Consider the following 15807-nt stretch of genomic DNA (forward strand, 5'->3'; position numbering starts at 1 on the left):
GACACTAGCCAAACACAGCGATGTAGAGTGGAGCAGCGTGGGGCTGAGGTCAAACAGTCAGTCCCGTGTGTGGCAGCGCTGGGCTGAGAGGTGATGCCACGGCTCATTCCTTATCGCTGGCAAAGCCGCACAATCTCACCAAACGCAGGTGCAGATCAAATAAGAGATGCAATCAATGGCATGATGCAGGGACTGGTGGGCGGGTAACTCGGTTAGCTATCGATTGCCAAATATGCAAGGAGCCTGTGCCTCCGCTGCCCTCACCCAGTGACCCGCGTGCACTGAAGATCCCACCAAGGGGCTTCAGTGCCACTCGGAATAGACAACGCTGTGCTGGACGGGGCAAGAAAAAAATAGAACAGAACCCACAGCCACCAGCATATACTGTAAGCAGTCAAGGGATCGATGAAAAAATAGAACAGAACCCACAGCCACCAGCATATACTGTAAGCAGTCAAGGGATCGATGAAAAAATAGAACAGAACCCACAGCCACCAGCATATACTGTAAGCAGTCAAGGGATCGATGAAAAAATAGAACAGAATCCACAGCCACCAGCATATACTGTAAGCAGTCAAGGGATCGATGAAAAAAGAAAAAAAAAAAGAAAAATCTTCACACCACACAGTGTATGAAAATGATGGTGAAAGTGGATGGTAATCTGCCATAGCAAGGTAAGAGGAGGCGGGAGTAAGTCACCACCACGTAATTTTATAAGATTTCCCCCACCTTAAAAAATTTAAACAGGCTTGAAATTAAAAAGACGTAAAAAGGATCACGTTGTGGCGGGGAGCCACCGTGTTTGTCTTGATGATTATATGAATATTATGCAAGTCAGCAGCTTGATGGCGTTAGCACCTGTCATTGTGAGCCATAAGCCGCCTGAGATGTGGCTGGAAGGAGGCCGCGGCCTGGTGGAGGTGTGGAGTGGAGTGGGGAGGAGAGGAGCAGCTCGGCGAGTACCTTGTTATTTTGGTTAACAGGACAGCCCGTCCAGATTAATGGCGGTGACAATGCCATCACGGCTCCCCGCCCCGCACCAAACCCTTGCTTGCTGCCGGCCTCGAGGACACACCCTCCTCATCCCTCCTCGGCACGCTGGCCGCTTTAGCACAACACTCTTGATTGACGAGCAAAGGACAGGAGGAGAGGAAAGGAAAGAAGAGGAGACATTTTTGTCGGCTTCCTTGGGATGAAGCGGAGCTCCACCCCCCTCATCCACCACCCCCACTAACCGTTCCTGAGAGAATAGGAAAAAACTGCATGGAAGTTTTTGCAGGAATGATATGAGTGATCGCCAGTAGAATAACTATCATGGTACAGTGAGGAAAGGTCATAAATTCATTCAGAAGAGCAAAAATTTTGTTGTATCTCAGTTGCAGATTGCAGTTTAAAGTCTGTCTAATCAGCAATTGAAAGCTGTAATTGTTAAACTTTCCGTGATATTGAAGGATAAGGAACTCCAGACACTAACGACGCTAGTGAAGAAAAGTTTGGCCTTCCCCGGCGAGAATCATTAACCCTTACAGTGCCGGAGCCGCCCGGGTGGCTTAACCGCTCGTCAATATTACGCCAAGAGCGCCACGATCACAAACACTGCCGATAGCAAACCCGAGGCCATGAGCTCACCACATCTTTTTAGTTTGTAGTGCACCTTGGTTTCCTCACGCCGCTCTGCAGCCACTGATATACCAGGTGTGTCATGTGCAAGGTACGTGTGAGTGACGCCAGGTAAGCTTCGATCCTGACGTAGGTGCTTCTCGAGGGAAATTCTGAAGGCCCCCCCAGTTTGTTGACCTTTGTTAGCAGCACTCACACCTAACTTTTCATTTCATCTAAAATATCACAACGAAGAGAAAAAAAAAAAAAACTCTACTTAAATATTATGGAAACCTATGAATACTTTACATACATTTTTTGTTATAGATACAAAAATAATAAGAAGAAAAAACTTTAGTCTGAAATACAAGCTCATACGAAGCACACACACACACACACACACACACACACACACACACACAAATACAACACACCTTCTCCCTCCCTCTACACTGGCAGTTTCACTTGGTCCCCCTCTACCATTGCATTAATCTCTATAAATACCCTTTACTTGTCCCGCGTCTTACTAATGACCCACTCTCTTCATCATTTGTTTTATCCTTTTTTTGTCTTCTTACCCAGTCTTCTCTCTCTCTCTCTCTCTCTCTCTCTCTCTCTCTCTCTCTCTCTCTCTCTCTCTCTCTCTCTCTCTCTCTCTCTCTAACACTAATTAGCTTGTAAAACGAAGAGGGAGAGAGAGAGAGAGAGAGAGAGAGAGAGAGAGAGAGAGAGAGAGAGAGAGAGAGAGAGAGAGAGAGAGAGAGAGAGAGAGAGAATGGCCAGGGCGGAATAGGGAAAGTGGGTAAATTATAAAAGAAAGCAAGTAATGTGTGTGTGTGTGTGTGTGTGTGTGTGTGTGTGTGTGTGTGTGTGTGTGTGTGTGTGTGTGTGTGTGTGTGTGTGTGTGTGTGTGTGTGTGTGTGTGTGTGTGTGTGTGTGTGTGTGTGTGTGTGTGCATCTCAATAAAGACGGCATGAAGTGGGGCTGGAAAAGAGGACGAGAAATGTACGAGGAAAATGGAAGCAGGTAATAGTGAACAGAGCGTGGAGTATTGAGCTGTGTGTCTACGCTTCCCCGATTTCGTGCGTCAGGTGTGAGTGAATGAGATACCTCGCATGATGGATAGGAAGCCGCTGGACTGGAAGAGACAGTTACCAGGTTAGGAGCGCCCGCTGTGAGGGTGGTGAAGATACAACGAACAGCAGCAATGTGATGGAGAAAGATGAACCAGCGCAGCAGGACAGACGCCGCGAGACAATTGCTCTTGGTGTGACTAGCATAGCGTTCTGAGGGAAGACAGCGGGAAGACACACTTTATTACTTAAACTCTAAACAAGGAATTAAGTCAGTAAGTGAGTGATTCCGTCTACTACAAAGGATGCAGTTCAGCGTACCTTGGAAGACTCTATGAGGCAGTGAAGACTACAGACTAAAGGTGGAATATCTACATTGCGAGAGGATGTGTTGTATGTTAGCAAAGAGAAGCGTGTTTACTTAACAGTGGAAAGGCAAGGAATTGTTTCGCTAAGGCACCACAGCCTCACTGCCCTCCATCAACAAACACCACACTGAACACAAGTAACAGAAACACGAGTCTGGAAATTCTACAGCGAGTGTCTTGTGGGAGGCGATGCAGTTGTTATACACTTTTGCCAATCATCAGGACTGCCACAGGGATCAGTTTTCGAGCTCTCAAAGGCATTTTCTTTTCTACTGATGATATCCTTACTATATCGCTAGAATCATATAAACAGTCTTGAAAAACCATTGACTTCGTTTTAAGTTGAAATCTACATTCATCTGTGTGTTTTCTACGATCTTTCATTACTCTTGGATGATGTTAATATTTCATAATGAGGCAATGTTGACATGGCGCGGATTTTTCATGGAAAGAGCGAACACAAAGCTACATAGTTTCCATTAAAGCATACAAGCTGTACAAAACAAAGGTACAGTTTCTGCCCGAGAGCGATTATTAAACTTCTCATTCCAACTTCCACTGGCAAATATTTGTTGAATACATATTTTTCGGAGGAGAATTACGCAAGGAAGGAAAATCAAATACATTTCATTTATTATTAAGGCAACGTATATCCTGTTTCATCATACACGACCTAATGCTTACCCTCTCGTTTCCTTCACCGCCCTTCATCTCTTCACTTTTCGCCTTACATTAGATGTACGCCAAACACCACTGTTCACTCATACCAACACACACTCTCTCTCTCTCTCTCTCTCTCTCTCTCTCTCTCTCTCTCTCTCTCTCTCTCTCTCTCTCTCTCTCTCGATTTTTTTCTTTTTCTTCTTCTAATTCTTGAAATATCACAAAGTTTTCATTTGAGAACAAGTTATCATGAAAGTTTAACCTCTTTCTCTCTCTCTCTCTCTCTCTCTCTCTCTCTCTCTCTCTCTCTCTCTCTCTCTCTCTCTCTCTCTCTCTCAATTTCTTTTTTTCTTTTTTTCTTTTTCTAATTCTTGAAATATCACAAAGTTTTCATTTGATAGGAAGTTATCATGAAAGTTTAACGAAAGACAAAAAAAAAAAAAAAAAAACCGCACCTTGAATTAGGGTTAAAAATGCAATGGTGAGCGAACCTGGCTTGCGTGATGTCACCTGGAGCCATTGGTTGCAAGTTTAGCCATTACTATTGCATGGGAGCCTGTCATTACCTCACCGACAATGCTTTCCCACAAGGCTTCCTTTAACTGTTTCGGCAGCTAACGACAGTATGACGCTTGTTACCTTATTACTACTACTACTACTACTACTACTGCTACTATTACTACCATTATTAGCCTCTCTCCTTCCCACCCACATGTCAAGAAACACTTACAAAATCGTATCAAAAAACATGAAAACAGCTTAAAAATAATATATTGTTTGTGTAATGGACTTGTTGGATATCACGACCACAAAACATTCCTAACACTCCCTTAAAATGCCTCACCAACATTTGTCATTGCAATAAAAAGAAAGGTTATTTTGCTCTCAGTGGTCAGAACGCTCAATGCAGAGAGAGAGAGAGAGAGAGAGAGAGAGAGAGAGAGAGAGAGAGAGAGAGAGAGAGAGAGAGAGAGAGAGAGAGAGAGAGATAGCAAAAGAATATTATGAAGGAGAGATGTGAAGGGTAGATGGAAGCCCTGAGTAGGCAGGGATAGGGAGTGACGGGATTATGAACGAGTTAGGCAAGTTGGAGCAGGTTGTACAATTGCAAAGATCACACTCAATGTCATGATGAAATGTGACACTATTTTTGTGTGCTAGCGTGATTCTAGTACTCACCAGTGCATGACGCTTCGTCTATCCCTGAACACTGGTACACTCTCCCCTTCGTCAGGATCACGGCACGTCAACACTTCGAGCAAGAAAACACAAGAATACTTTGCGCAATCTGCTACGCACAGCAGCCTCTTCCCGCCATCGGCGTACGATAATATTAAATGTCATTCATAATCATTCGTCTTTTCACATTTATATATCATGAAATTGTGTTTTCTTTTTCTCTTTTTTTTTAACAAAACAATAAGAAGAATATAGCTGAAAGATCCATAAGAAAAACAAGAAAAAAAAGGAAATGAGATTGCTAATGGAGGATCATCTCGACATTTTGAACATTTTCTTGGCTTGTCAATACAGTATGAAGGTAAAATCAAAATAAGACTGATTAGGAAAATAAAAGAAAAAAATAAATGCACAAAAAAAAACATAATGCAAACAAAATTATGTAATAGGAATGGATTGGTAACTTATAGCAAATGCTCGTTTAGCCTAATCAGTAAAACAATTAGTGTGGGTCACTAATATGGTCTTTATTTACAATTTATATGTAATATTTTCATCACAAAAAATATTTTTATTCATATTCAGCAAAAAAAATAGTCAATCATCACTGTTTAGAGAAAAATATACATATATATAGATAGATATAACAGAGAGCGGCTAGCTGCCTTGCGGTTGCCAGTTTGTGTTTTAAGGTTTGTGAGAGGTACGTGTCTACGTATTCGTGTCGTCAGTGGACAGTGACATATATTGAAGACCACGGGAGTTAGGAAGCTAGCAGTGGGTGTAAGTGACGAGGCGTTGAGCAGCTCGGTGAGTACTGAACAGGGAAGCTTAATTGGTACAGAGTATGCATTTGTTCCAAGTGTTGTGTTCAAAGTTAACTACACTGTAGCTGTCCCCTTGTTTCCCTGTCACCTGTGCTCATAATAGCATGTTGTGTTCCTAGCTGTCGTGCGAACTGCGGATGCTCAAAGGAGTGTTGATAAACATATATGTGCGCTGCTGAAGACTTAGTTGAATAATTAGCCACAAATAGCGATGAAACAGATTATGTAAACCAGTAGTTCACAAACTTTTTTTTTTTTTTTCGTCTTTTCCCCTTTCAACCAGTTCACCTGTTAGGATTTCCTCCTTCATAGAGTGAAAAGGAAATGTAAAAACTCGTACAAAGTCATTACTAAAGGCAATCCTAGCATAAATTTTGATTTGTATTTATATATAGTATTTCAACAAAACTTAACAACCATATTATGAGTTTTTTTTTTCTGTCGGTCAATAGCTGGTAGTTTTTATTTCCCTCAATAGATTTTCCCCCTGAAATCCTAAAATTTCCCCCAGGTTGGAAAATAGTGCTGTAAAGTATTAACAACAGTCCGGCTTTTGTTCGTAAACAAAGAGCAGACAGCTTCGAACACGCACACACGCAGGTGTGTACACAGAGGATAGACTTTGGAACAAGTGCAGTGGTGGTGGTGGTGGTGGTGGTGCAAGAGACGAATTCCACGCTCTTGTCTCACTGTAAAGGGGAAATTGTGGCACTGCGTGATATGTATGCAGTGTTCAAAAGTATTATACTTAATAAGCCATTTCGTTTTGAATATGTTTATTTCATACTGCATGTATTTTTGCATAATTTCATAAATTTTGATGGAGATGCATTGCTTACTTATTCATAAAGTCTGAGTGGATTCAATCAACTCAGTTCAATTCATTCTACACACACACACACACACACACACACACACCAGTCAGCGCGGGGTGGTACACTAAGCAGGGTGGATGCTAACGTGCAATGCAATTTCGTGGGTCCAGGGCGAATACTGGTTAGCACGTTAGTCAGATTGAGCTAAATAGTGCAGCTGTTTTTATAAGATTACAGACTGGAACTGCAAAGTGGTTGGAGGTGACAGGTGAAGAGATGTGGGACGGGGACAGGTGTGGGCAGCTGGCTTTGAGAGGATACAGGAGATTAAGGAATGCAAATCATGAGATGAAATATCCGTCGGTGTGAGTGGAAAAGGTAGGAAGCCGCTTTATTGATTAACTGAGACACGGCAGGAAGACAGGTTAAAGTATTAAGTCGCGGGAGGAATCACTCTTGACAGAAAGCACTACGAGTATATTAAAACTATAGGCTCAACTCATGATGCTAAGTCACTTCGCGCCTCCATCAAAGTGCAGTTTTGATCAGCATTGTTTCGTCATTACTGGGCGGAGGTGGGCGAAGACTGTAATCCATGTCTGTGCTGAGTGAAAGCCCCGCCCACACTCAATTTGGTCCTGTCACCTGTCACCTCTCTCTCTCCATTACTTGCTTTGTATACTGAGTTGTTGCAGGCAAGCCAAAACGTAGGTAGTGTTCTGTCACACAAAATATATGTATCTAAGACCTACATCAGTCAGAGGAACCAGAACAACGCGGCACAAAATCATTTCATTAAACTTGAGAGGCCAAACCAGATTTTAAAATTAAAACTTTTTTTTTTTTCGTTCAGGTAGTTCCAATTCCTAATCATGTATAAGTTATATTTTTAATAAACATTATCAACTGAGTGTAACAAGCACGGCGAAGCGTTCCCGCGGTGTTATTATTACTGGAACTGTTCCAGGCCAATGTACGGCTCGTTGTGCGCCACCATTTGCTGTCTCATTTGTAGATATGAATTTGTTGTCTGTAATATCTTATTATTTACTGTGCAGCAACCTCTGGCAACTTGTTAACTGTGTATATATGAAACACTCATTATGATACTTACTTATTATTAGGTTTAGGGGAAGCATAGTTACTAGTGAAATGTATACGTATTAAAAGTTTGTGTGTGTGTGTGTGTGTGTGTGTGTGTGTGTGTGTGTGTGTTTCAGCACTCAGTGAGATAACAAGACCTTTCCTGCATCGTGGGGTATATTCATCAGTCCAAAGGATCATTCAGCAGACACCGACTGACCCACAGGAAAACTGGCTTATAAAAAGCATCGCCGCTTGCATAATACAGATAATTAAGTAACATTTTAGCTTGTTAGTATAAAGGTGGCACAAGTGAGGAGGGATAGTGGGAGCTAATGACTTTGGAAAACAGAAAAAAAAGATGAAAAAGCAAGATATTGATTGCAGTGGATGCGGGTGGCTGTCGTGGGCACCACATCCCGCAATTTCATCCCAGTGGTATTGCAGTACAGTTTGCTCTGAAGCAATATTTGCACCAAGTAAAAACTAAAGGTGCTGCGTAAAGGTGACGAAGTTCCCAAAAGTAACTCACTGTAGAATAGTTTCACTAGAAGAATCTGTGGTTTTCTGGGTGAACAGCTATTATTTAGAAATGTAAAGTTATACTTACATTTCACGTTGACTCTTGCGACGGCCGCTTGTGTCCACGCCGCCAGCAGCAGCCAGGGTGCTAGTCCGCCCAGCCCAGGTAGACTTGGCAGACCGTCCGTTGCCGCCCGTCTGCATGCTGCCACCAAAGCCGTCATGGCTTTCCTGCACGCCTTGTAAGGCACCACCTCCAACACCGCCGCCGCCGCCACCCGCCGGCACTAGTCACTGACTGCTGCTGCCACACACCACACACCCACCTTTGGCCGCCCTTACTAATGCCCGGCGTGTTCAGTGTTCAGGGCGGGAAATGTCAAACCGCGGCATAAACTTTTCTGTTTCACCACACCAGTTCTTGTGTTTCCAAGCTTACGACAACTGAGTGAGTGTATGGCTGAGTGAAAGAGACGTCACAAAGTTCTCACCTGCCTGTTTGCTCTTCCCTGACCTCCTCCTCACTCTCGCTCTCTCTGCTTCTCCCCAGCTACCGTCCATATCTCCCTCAGTAGTCACAAGCACTCATCCCTGAAGCACCTCTCCCTCTCCCTGTCCCTGCCGTCCCTGTGCCTTGCCCTCCTCACTGCAGGGCACTCGTTTCCCTCCTCATCCCTTGTCACAGCAGCGTTAAAGAGAAAGGCGAGTCTCTCTCTCTCTCTCTCTCTCTCTCTCTCTCTCTCTCTCTCTCTCTCTCTCTCTCTCTCTCTCTCTCTCTCTCTCTCTCTCTCGTACCCCCGGGCCTCATCGTTACCGTTCACCTTTGCCTTGCACTTGATCCTGTTTACCATCCAACTCTAATTCATTTTTATTCTATTATTTTTTTCAGCTTCTCTTCCCCATCCATCTCTTCCGTATCTGTTAACCTCACCCTCCCTTCCGGTGAGGCCCACAGCAATGATCTACAGTGCATCTCTCTTATCACCAACGAGGATTAGTCCTAAGACCTTCCTGTTTTCTCACGCTCACTGTTTATTTTATATTGTTAGGAAGGTATATCTACATGTGTATATATGTATTACTCTTGTGCGTGTGTATGTGTGGTGTGTTACGTGATATATCCTCCCTTAAGTCTTGTATGTGTGTGGTGCTATCAGTGTGTGTGTGTGTGTGTGTGTGTGTGTGTGTGTCAGTGTGTCGTGGCCATCACCACCAGTATTAATACATCCCCGAGCCTTGCACAGCACAGCACAGCACAGCACAGCACGGCAATGCCAACAACATTGAGGGTCTTGTGCACAACCTGGAAGAAAAAACAGAGAGGGGAATTAATTAAAAAAAAAAAAGTAAAGCGTGATTCTTCATTTGGCATGATAAAACAACATTGAAAAGGAATTCTGAAAACTTACTGAAGGAAATGGGGAGTAAAGTGTTATCCCTGTTAGTGTATGTGTGTGTGTGTGTGTGTGTTCAGGAATTGAAGCATAGCAGGAGATTGATTGAAATTTTATTGTGTGTTGTGTGCTATGCGAGTATTTGGGGGATGGGGGAAGGTGGTGGTGGTGGTGGTGGTGGTGGTTGTGATGGAGCACTTCCTAGTCGACACCGCCGTGCTCTTTGTTATAATACATATATAAATCTCTATAGTATTGAATGTACCTATGTATGCAGCTTAAGTGCGTCTTTATGTACACGTGTCGGCTATTGATTCAATGATTCTTTACTAATTTATTCAATCTTTTTCCTCGAATCATCGCCAAAAAACAAAGGTGTAAATTTCACCTTCCGGTTTCTGTCACTCCCTCTGCCACAGTGAATGTCACACACACACACACACACACACACAAACACACACACACACACACACTGTCGTCAGAGAGAGAGAGAGAGAGAGAGAGAGAGGTGACTTTTTTTACTTTTTTTTTTTCTTGAGTACAACAAAAACTCATGTGGATTTTACAAGTGGTTCAGTAAGTCAGTTAGTTGAGAGTGGTGTTGCTTTGGCGTGTTTCTTGCTAACAGCTATTCTTATACAGCAGGAGGATAATGTAAAAATTATGCACATTACAGAAGCAAATAGCGGCATATGCTTTAGTGAATCTGCTTAAAAGTCGCGTTGTAGTCTCTTATGAGCGGAGGGAAATCGTGAAAGAGAAGCATGACGTGCCGCTCTTTTTAGCAGCTAGGCAACAAAGCAGTGTAGCAGACACCGGCGCTTTGCCAGCACGGACCTGCGCTGCTGACAGAGAGAGACCAGCGAGAACTTAATTACAAGTAGCTTTCGGCTGCTCAGCTCGGCCTGCAACACACACCCACACGCAGAAAGGTGGGGGGGTTCTGCTATAAAGAGGGAAGGGTCTGGGATGAACATGTTTCTGTAGTAAATTTTGGTCATCGAGGCGTATTATCGTGTTTTACCCTTGATGAGGATCCATTTTGCCTGCCGGGGAGTGTGAACGCGGGGGCGGGTGTCGGGGTGACGCGGGAGGTTGTATGGCATGGGGCGGGGGTTGTTTGATGTCTGGAGTTAAGGGTGCTCACTTCCACTCGTTACAACTCTCCCGTAACCCCTCGACTTCCGAATACGACGAGGCTTGCCGTTAAATGTCGTAACACTGCGATGCTTTACAGTAAGTGCACAGTGGGCGTGCTATAAAGTTAGTCAGCTCCAGCCTAAAAGCCAAGTATACGATGTTTGGATGTACAGGGGCACGCTGTCCACTACTCGTAATCGCCGCTGCAGACACAGGCAAAAGTTTATTCTTGGTGTGCATCCAAAGGTCTGGGTTACAAACGCTGGCGTGCGTATGCCGCGGTATAGTTTTTACGCCTGTTGTTTGATGTGTCAGGCGCCAGATGAATGGTAAAGGCGGGTAATCGAGGCAAGAGCGTTCAGGCATCGCTACTGGTTCACCAGTTTTTTTTGTTTTTTTTTCTCATGTCGCTGTGCCGTTTAAAACTATCTACAAACTACGCATCCGCGTGCACTCTTGCACTCCGTGTGAAGCACACACTACACATTCAGTGCAGCAATTCAACTAAACGATGTACATGGGCCTCCATCTCTCTCTTCCACACACACACACACACACACACACACACACACACACACACACACACACACACACACACGGCCAGACTGACACACTTGACGCCTGCGAGTGATGTGCTACACAGGGTTGGCGTGTGGGTTGTGTAGTGGTCGCCTCAAGCGCCAACCTGCTCACTTCCCATCAGGTGTTTTCATTACGTGGATGGCTTGTGTGGCTGGTGAAGGAGCGAACTGTCGCGGACCTGTCAGCCAGTGAATGACTCTCACGGCACTCAAGAGGCGGTAAATGTGGTTCCCTTCTCGGCAGTGGAGGGACGAGTGTTCCCTCATTCCGCCAACTGTAGCAGTGGTACATTGCACTGTGTGTCCTGGAGTACGCTGAGGATGCCTCATTCTAAGTATTGATATAAATGTCTTTTGTCTTCAAGTGGTCAAATGAAATTTTGTCTTAAACTGTTGTACAGCCATTAATTATAAGAGCAATAACCGGTGTTGGGGAAGCGTCAGGGAGTTAGTTCTCCCTCTGCCGTGACCCACGCGTTCACTTTGTCGCTGGCGGATGACAGGCGACACCCGCTCTGGAGTACATCCTTTCTTTTCTCATCATTCCTGGTGTATCCTCTCACATCCCTACTTAAAATTACTAAACCACAGCCCTGCAGACTTCACCTCATAGGCTGCAGCTTACGTTATGCCAAGCGGTGGTCATTCACACGTCAGACTGGTCACGTGAGCCATGTCATGGATGAGTGTGGCCTTCCCCTTCTTCTCTACAAATAGTCAAGTAGCTACAGTTGTTTCCCGGGCGATGCAAACGTTAACAAAGCGCTATCAATCGTGTAGGCAATTATTTCATTTCTTTTTTTCACACATCATGCATGACTCAACTTTTTCAAGAGGCTAATGACTCGCACCGCCGTCTGGTGTCTGGCGAGCGGAGGCCACCCGTCTTGTGCTCAGCTTGGCACCGGACTCCCTCGCTGTAAAGCTGATGTCCCCGTCCAGTGTAACCCTTGCCTCTAAGCGGAGTGTCATAAATGTCAGCTGAGGCTTTGTAATGATTACAGCTCGCTAGTTGACTTGCTGCAAGAGTTACTGTGCAGTACACACTGGCAGCAGTAGCAATTCTTGCAGTGTCGCTATCGAACGTGCTATAGAGGAACAATTAGCCAGTGGCTCCGGGCAGTGAGCCTGACAGGCTGCAACGTGCGGCCTTCACTCCGATGCTTGTCCCTCACCACAACGGAGTGGCGTTGAAGATGAATTTGCTAATAGCTCTGATTTCAGTGGTGCGTGCAGCCTCCTTGGATATAGGAATTGGTCATGACTCTGCGCCTAAGTAGTGCACACTACAGGAAGAACACCTCGGCCATGCTCTCGCCAAGCTACGCCCAACTTGCCTGCTGTATCACAGCGCATCGCTCCCAAGCGCTGTGCCACGCTTATCTATATACCTGTTGCTTTCTTAAGCTCTTGAAAATAAACTTACTAATAACTGGAGATGAAAAAGCAAATAATTCCATCATCAAGCAATACAGAATAACCAGAAGTGCAAATTCTCTGTCTATTTAATGGGCGTGAATCACACTGAGTTGAAACTAATAAAAGATGCATGGAGAGGCGCACGCAGAGTGACAAGTCCGGGAAGATGCAATAAAGTGCAGAGATGAGGCCAGGAGATTTTATGAACTAAGCTGGCACACACACACACACACACACACACACACACACACACACACACACACACACACACACACACACACACACACACACAGCAGCAGCAGCAGCGGCAGCAGCAGCAGCAGCAAACACCCCACAGCCTATGTTTACACCACACACTCCGTCGCTTTCTCCTCCCTTCATTCACTCTTATTTCCTTCCCCTTGTCATAATTCTTCTTCCTCCCGCCTCTTACATCCTCCTGTCCCTCTCAGCCACTCACTTACTTCATTCCTCCCGTCCGATTGCATTCTGCCACGCCAAAAGAGGTTTTCACGTTCATTCTCCTCCCCTTCCTCGCACTACTCTTTTCCCAACATCCTCCTTCCCTAACTCTCCTCACCACACACGTGCCCTCCATCCCTGCCTCTCCATCTCTCCCCTCCTCACCCCCTCACTCTCACTCCCTCGCCTCCTCCCATCAGGCCCCGCTACACTGCAACAACCATAAATTTTCACGTTCTCTTCCAATCCTCTCCTCACATGCACTTCGTTCTTTCCGCTCCCTATCATCCGCCTCCCTCTCTCTCTCTCTCTCTCTCTCTCTCTCTCTCTCTCTCTTCTCTCTCTCTCTCTCTCTCTCTCTCTCTCCCCCATCCTTTCCTTCCTTCACAACCCCTAAAATTTTCGCCACTCCACCCCGAGCCATACTGCCTCGCGCCTCCCCGCCTCGCCCAGCGCCGCCACGCCCCGCCTCACTCATTTGTCATAACTTTTATCATCGTCGGTAGAGTTCACGGTCAGTCTTAGGAAGGATTAGAGGGACGCGCCCGCCTAACACGACACTGGACCTTGCTGGACGTTGTGATGTCCACGGTGATGCAGTGGTGATGGTGGTGGTGGTGGTGGGGGGTGGTAGTAATGAGCGGGTTGGAAAGACAGTAAGACAGACATCCCTGAAATAGTGAACAGCGGCCTGTGTGTGGTGAACTGGGGTTTGCCTGTAACGCAGTCATGTTGAGTGCTTGAAGACCATGCGTAGCTTACCGGTGGAGGAAGCAGGAGGAGGATGAGTATAGCAAACATGCCCACGCTTTCCATTACTACTTGAAGTCACGTGTAGTGTGTGAGTTTGTGGGTGCACGGGAGAAGAAGGAAGGTTGCCAGGGATTGGGGGAATGGTGGGCAGAATGAGGTTAGCTTTTGTGGGGGGCTGGGGAAGAATCTGATGGAATCTGGACTGGTGGAAGAGGTGCGGGATGATGGGGTGAGTGAAGGCTGAAGAGGGAAGGAGGAAGGGGCTGGTGGTGGATTGGGAAGAAGCAGGAGAAGAAACAGAAAGAGGCGGTGATGTGTTTGTGATGGCGGTTCACGTTGCCAAAAACGAGGCTGGCTTGTGTTCTTTCCTTCTTTCATGAACATTTTCTATCTTTCTTTTAACCTATCTTCGTTGCCTTCTTCTTCCTCCTCCTCCTCCTCCTCCTCCTCCTCCTCCTCCTCCTCCTCCTCCTCCTCGCTCCTCCTCCTCCTCCTCCTCCTTCTCCTCCTCCTCACAAGGGAGGCACCCTGCAACACGATGAGACAGTTACAGCAGCACATCCAGTCAGGTTAGTACGTTTCTCAGTAATGCAGAAAGCTTGAAGTAATATCTCTCTCTCTCTCTCTCTCTCTCCCTCTCTCTCTCTCTCTCTCCTCTCTCTCTCTCTCTCTCTCTCTCTCTCTCTCTCTCTCTCTCTCTCTCTCTCTCTCTGTGTGTGTGTGCGTGTGTGTGTGTGTGTGTGGTGTGTGTGTGTGTGTGTGTGTGTGGTGTGTCTGTGTGTGTGTGTGTGTGTGTAGCGTCGCACCAGCTGAGTACTCCCACGCCTTCCATCCTGAGGCGCACACATTTCCTGCATTGCTTCATTCCTCCGCCTTCCTCCCGCCCCCCCGCCATTTTCTTTTTTTTTTTTTAGGTTATGTTGTTCTTTTCTCCTTTGTTCATTTTAACCCTCCCGCTCCAGATAACTTGTTCCAGACACGAGCTCTGTGTGTGTCCCTCCCTACTGCTTTTTTTTTTGCTTCTGGTGACCTGGATCTGGTCCTTGTTGAGTCTGCAGTGATGCGTCGTGTTATTTTGAGTGTTTGTCGTCCCTAATTAGCCTCTTTAACAAGCGAGATAAGGAGCATTTAGCTTCTGATGAGGTGAACACCCTCTAGACATGCGCACGCACACACACACACACACACACACACACACACACTCCCAAGGTGGAGGATAATCTGTGTGTGATTCTTCACGATAAAGTCTTAGATCTATTTGATAGTTAATGAAGACGATGTTTGCACACTGCTCGACGTAGCGAGGCGAGACGCCCTGGCGATTTGTTTGGCGGAATTAGAGAAGAGATGTGTTCGTCTCTTCATCAACTTAAATATGTTGATAAGGTATTGCCAGAATGGCGTCTGACTGTCTCATACTCTTAGTTGCTATTGCATAGTCCTGCAACACCAGCAGCGAGGCGTGATGCACGCGGCAGTGGGAGAGATAGTCACTTGGTACTGGGTACAACACACACACACACACACACACACACACACACACGTGGCACAGCTGTGGCGAGGACAGCACCGCGCCGCCGTAACCTAACAGGCGTAATTCTTGGCTAATCGATAAAGTAATACAACGGGCGTTGTTACGTTAATAGATTAAACAACCCACGATAAAAGAGCGTGCGGCAATGACGCATTGCGGAGCCCGATAGGGATTTATTCAATACAATATAGCACAGGTGGAATGTTGCGCTGAGCCATTCAATAATACAACAGGTGTGATGATTAATGATTATTAATGAATTCGATAACGAATAATAAAAAGGCGCAGGGGAGTGGCGCACGCCAGCATGTGATGGGAACTAGTGTAATATATTTGTACTCTGATAGATAAGATGTGCCATGCATAGACAGGCGGAAGTTAGACATTAGCCTGGA

General features: G+C 45.6%; 1 protein-coding gene and 1 long non-coding RNA gene across 18 annotated transcripts in view; one reads left to right on the plus strand and one right to left on the minus strand.

The window, feature by feature from the left end:
- LOC135097726 (GTP-binding protein 10-like) overlaps positions 1-15807 on the minus strand; it is a 234894-nt gene that overhangs the window by 195224 nt on the left and 23863 nt on the right. For 12 of the 17 annotated variants that reach the window (XR_010266067.1, XR_010266080.1, XR_010266069.1 and 9 more), the window contains exon 2: positions 8218-8573. The gene's annotated coding sequence lies outside the window, so the exon portion shown is untranslated. Of the gene's footprint in view, positions 1-4882; positions 5026-8217; positions 8590-15807 lie in introns of those variants that run through there. The other 5 variants (XR_010266068.1, XR_010266070.1, XR_010266077.1 and 2 more) reach the window with 3 other exon arrangements.
- LOC135097728 (uncharacterized) overlaps positions 5543-15807 on the plus strand; it is a 43168-nt gene continuing 32903 nt past the window's right edge. Inside the window, exon 1 of the long non-coding RNA XR_010266085.1 lies at positions 5543-5692. This is a non-coding gene — a long non-coding RNA (uncharacterized LOC135097728). The remainder of the gene's footprint in view (positions 5693-15807) is intronic.

The sequence above is a fragment of the Scylla paramamosain genome, unplaced genomic scaffold (genome assembly GCF_035594125.1).
Source record: "Scylla paramamosain isolate STU-SP2022 unplaced genomic scaffold, ASM3559412v1 Contig30, whole genome shotgun sequence".
In the NCBI taxonomy this organism is placed as follows: domain Eukaryota; kingdom Metazoa; phylum Arthropoda; class Malacostraca; order Decapoda; family Portunidae; genus Scylla; species Scylla paramamosain.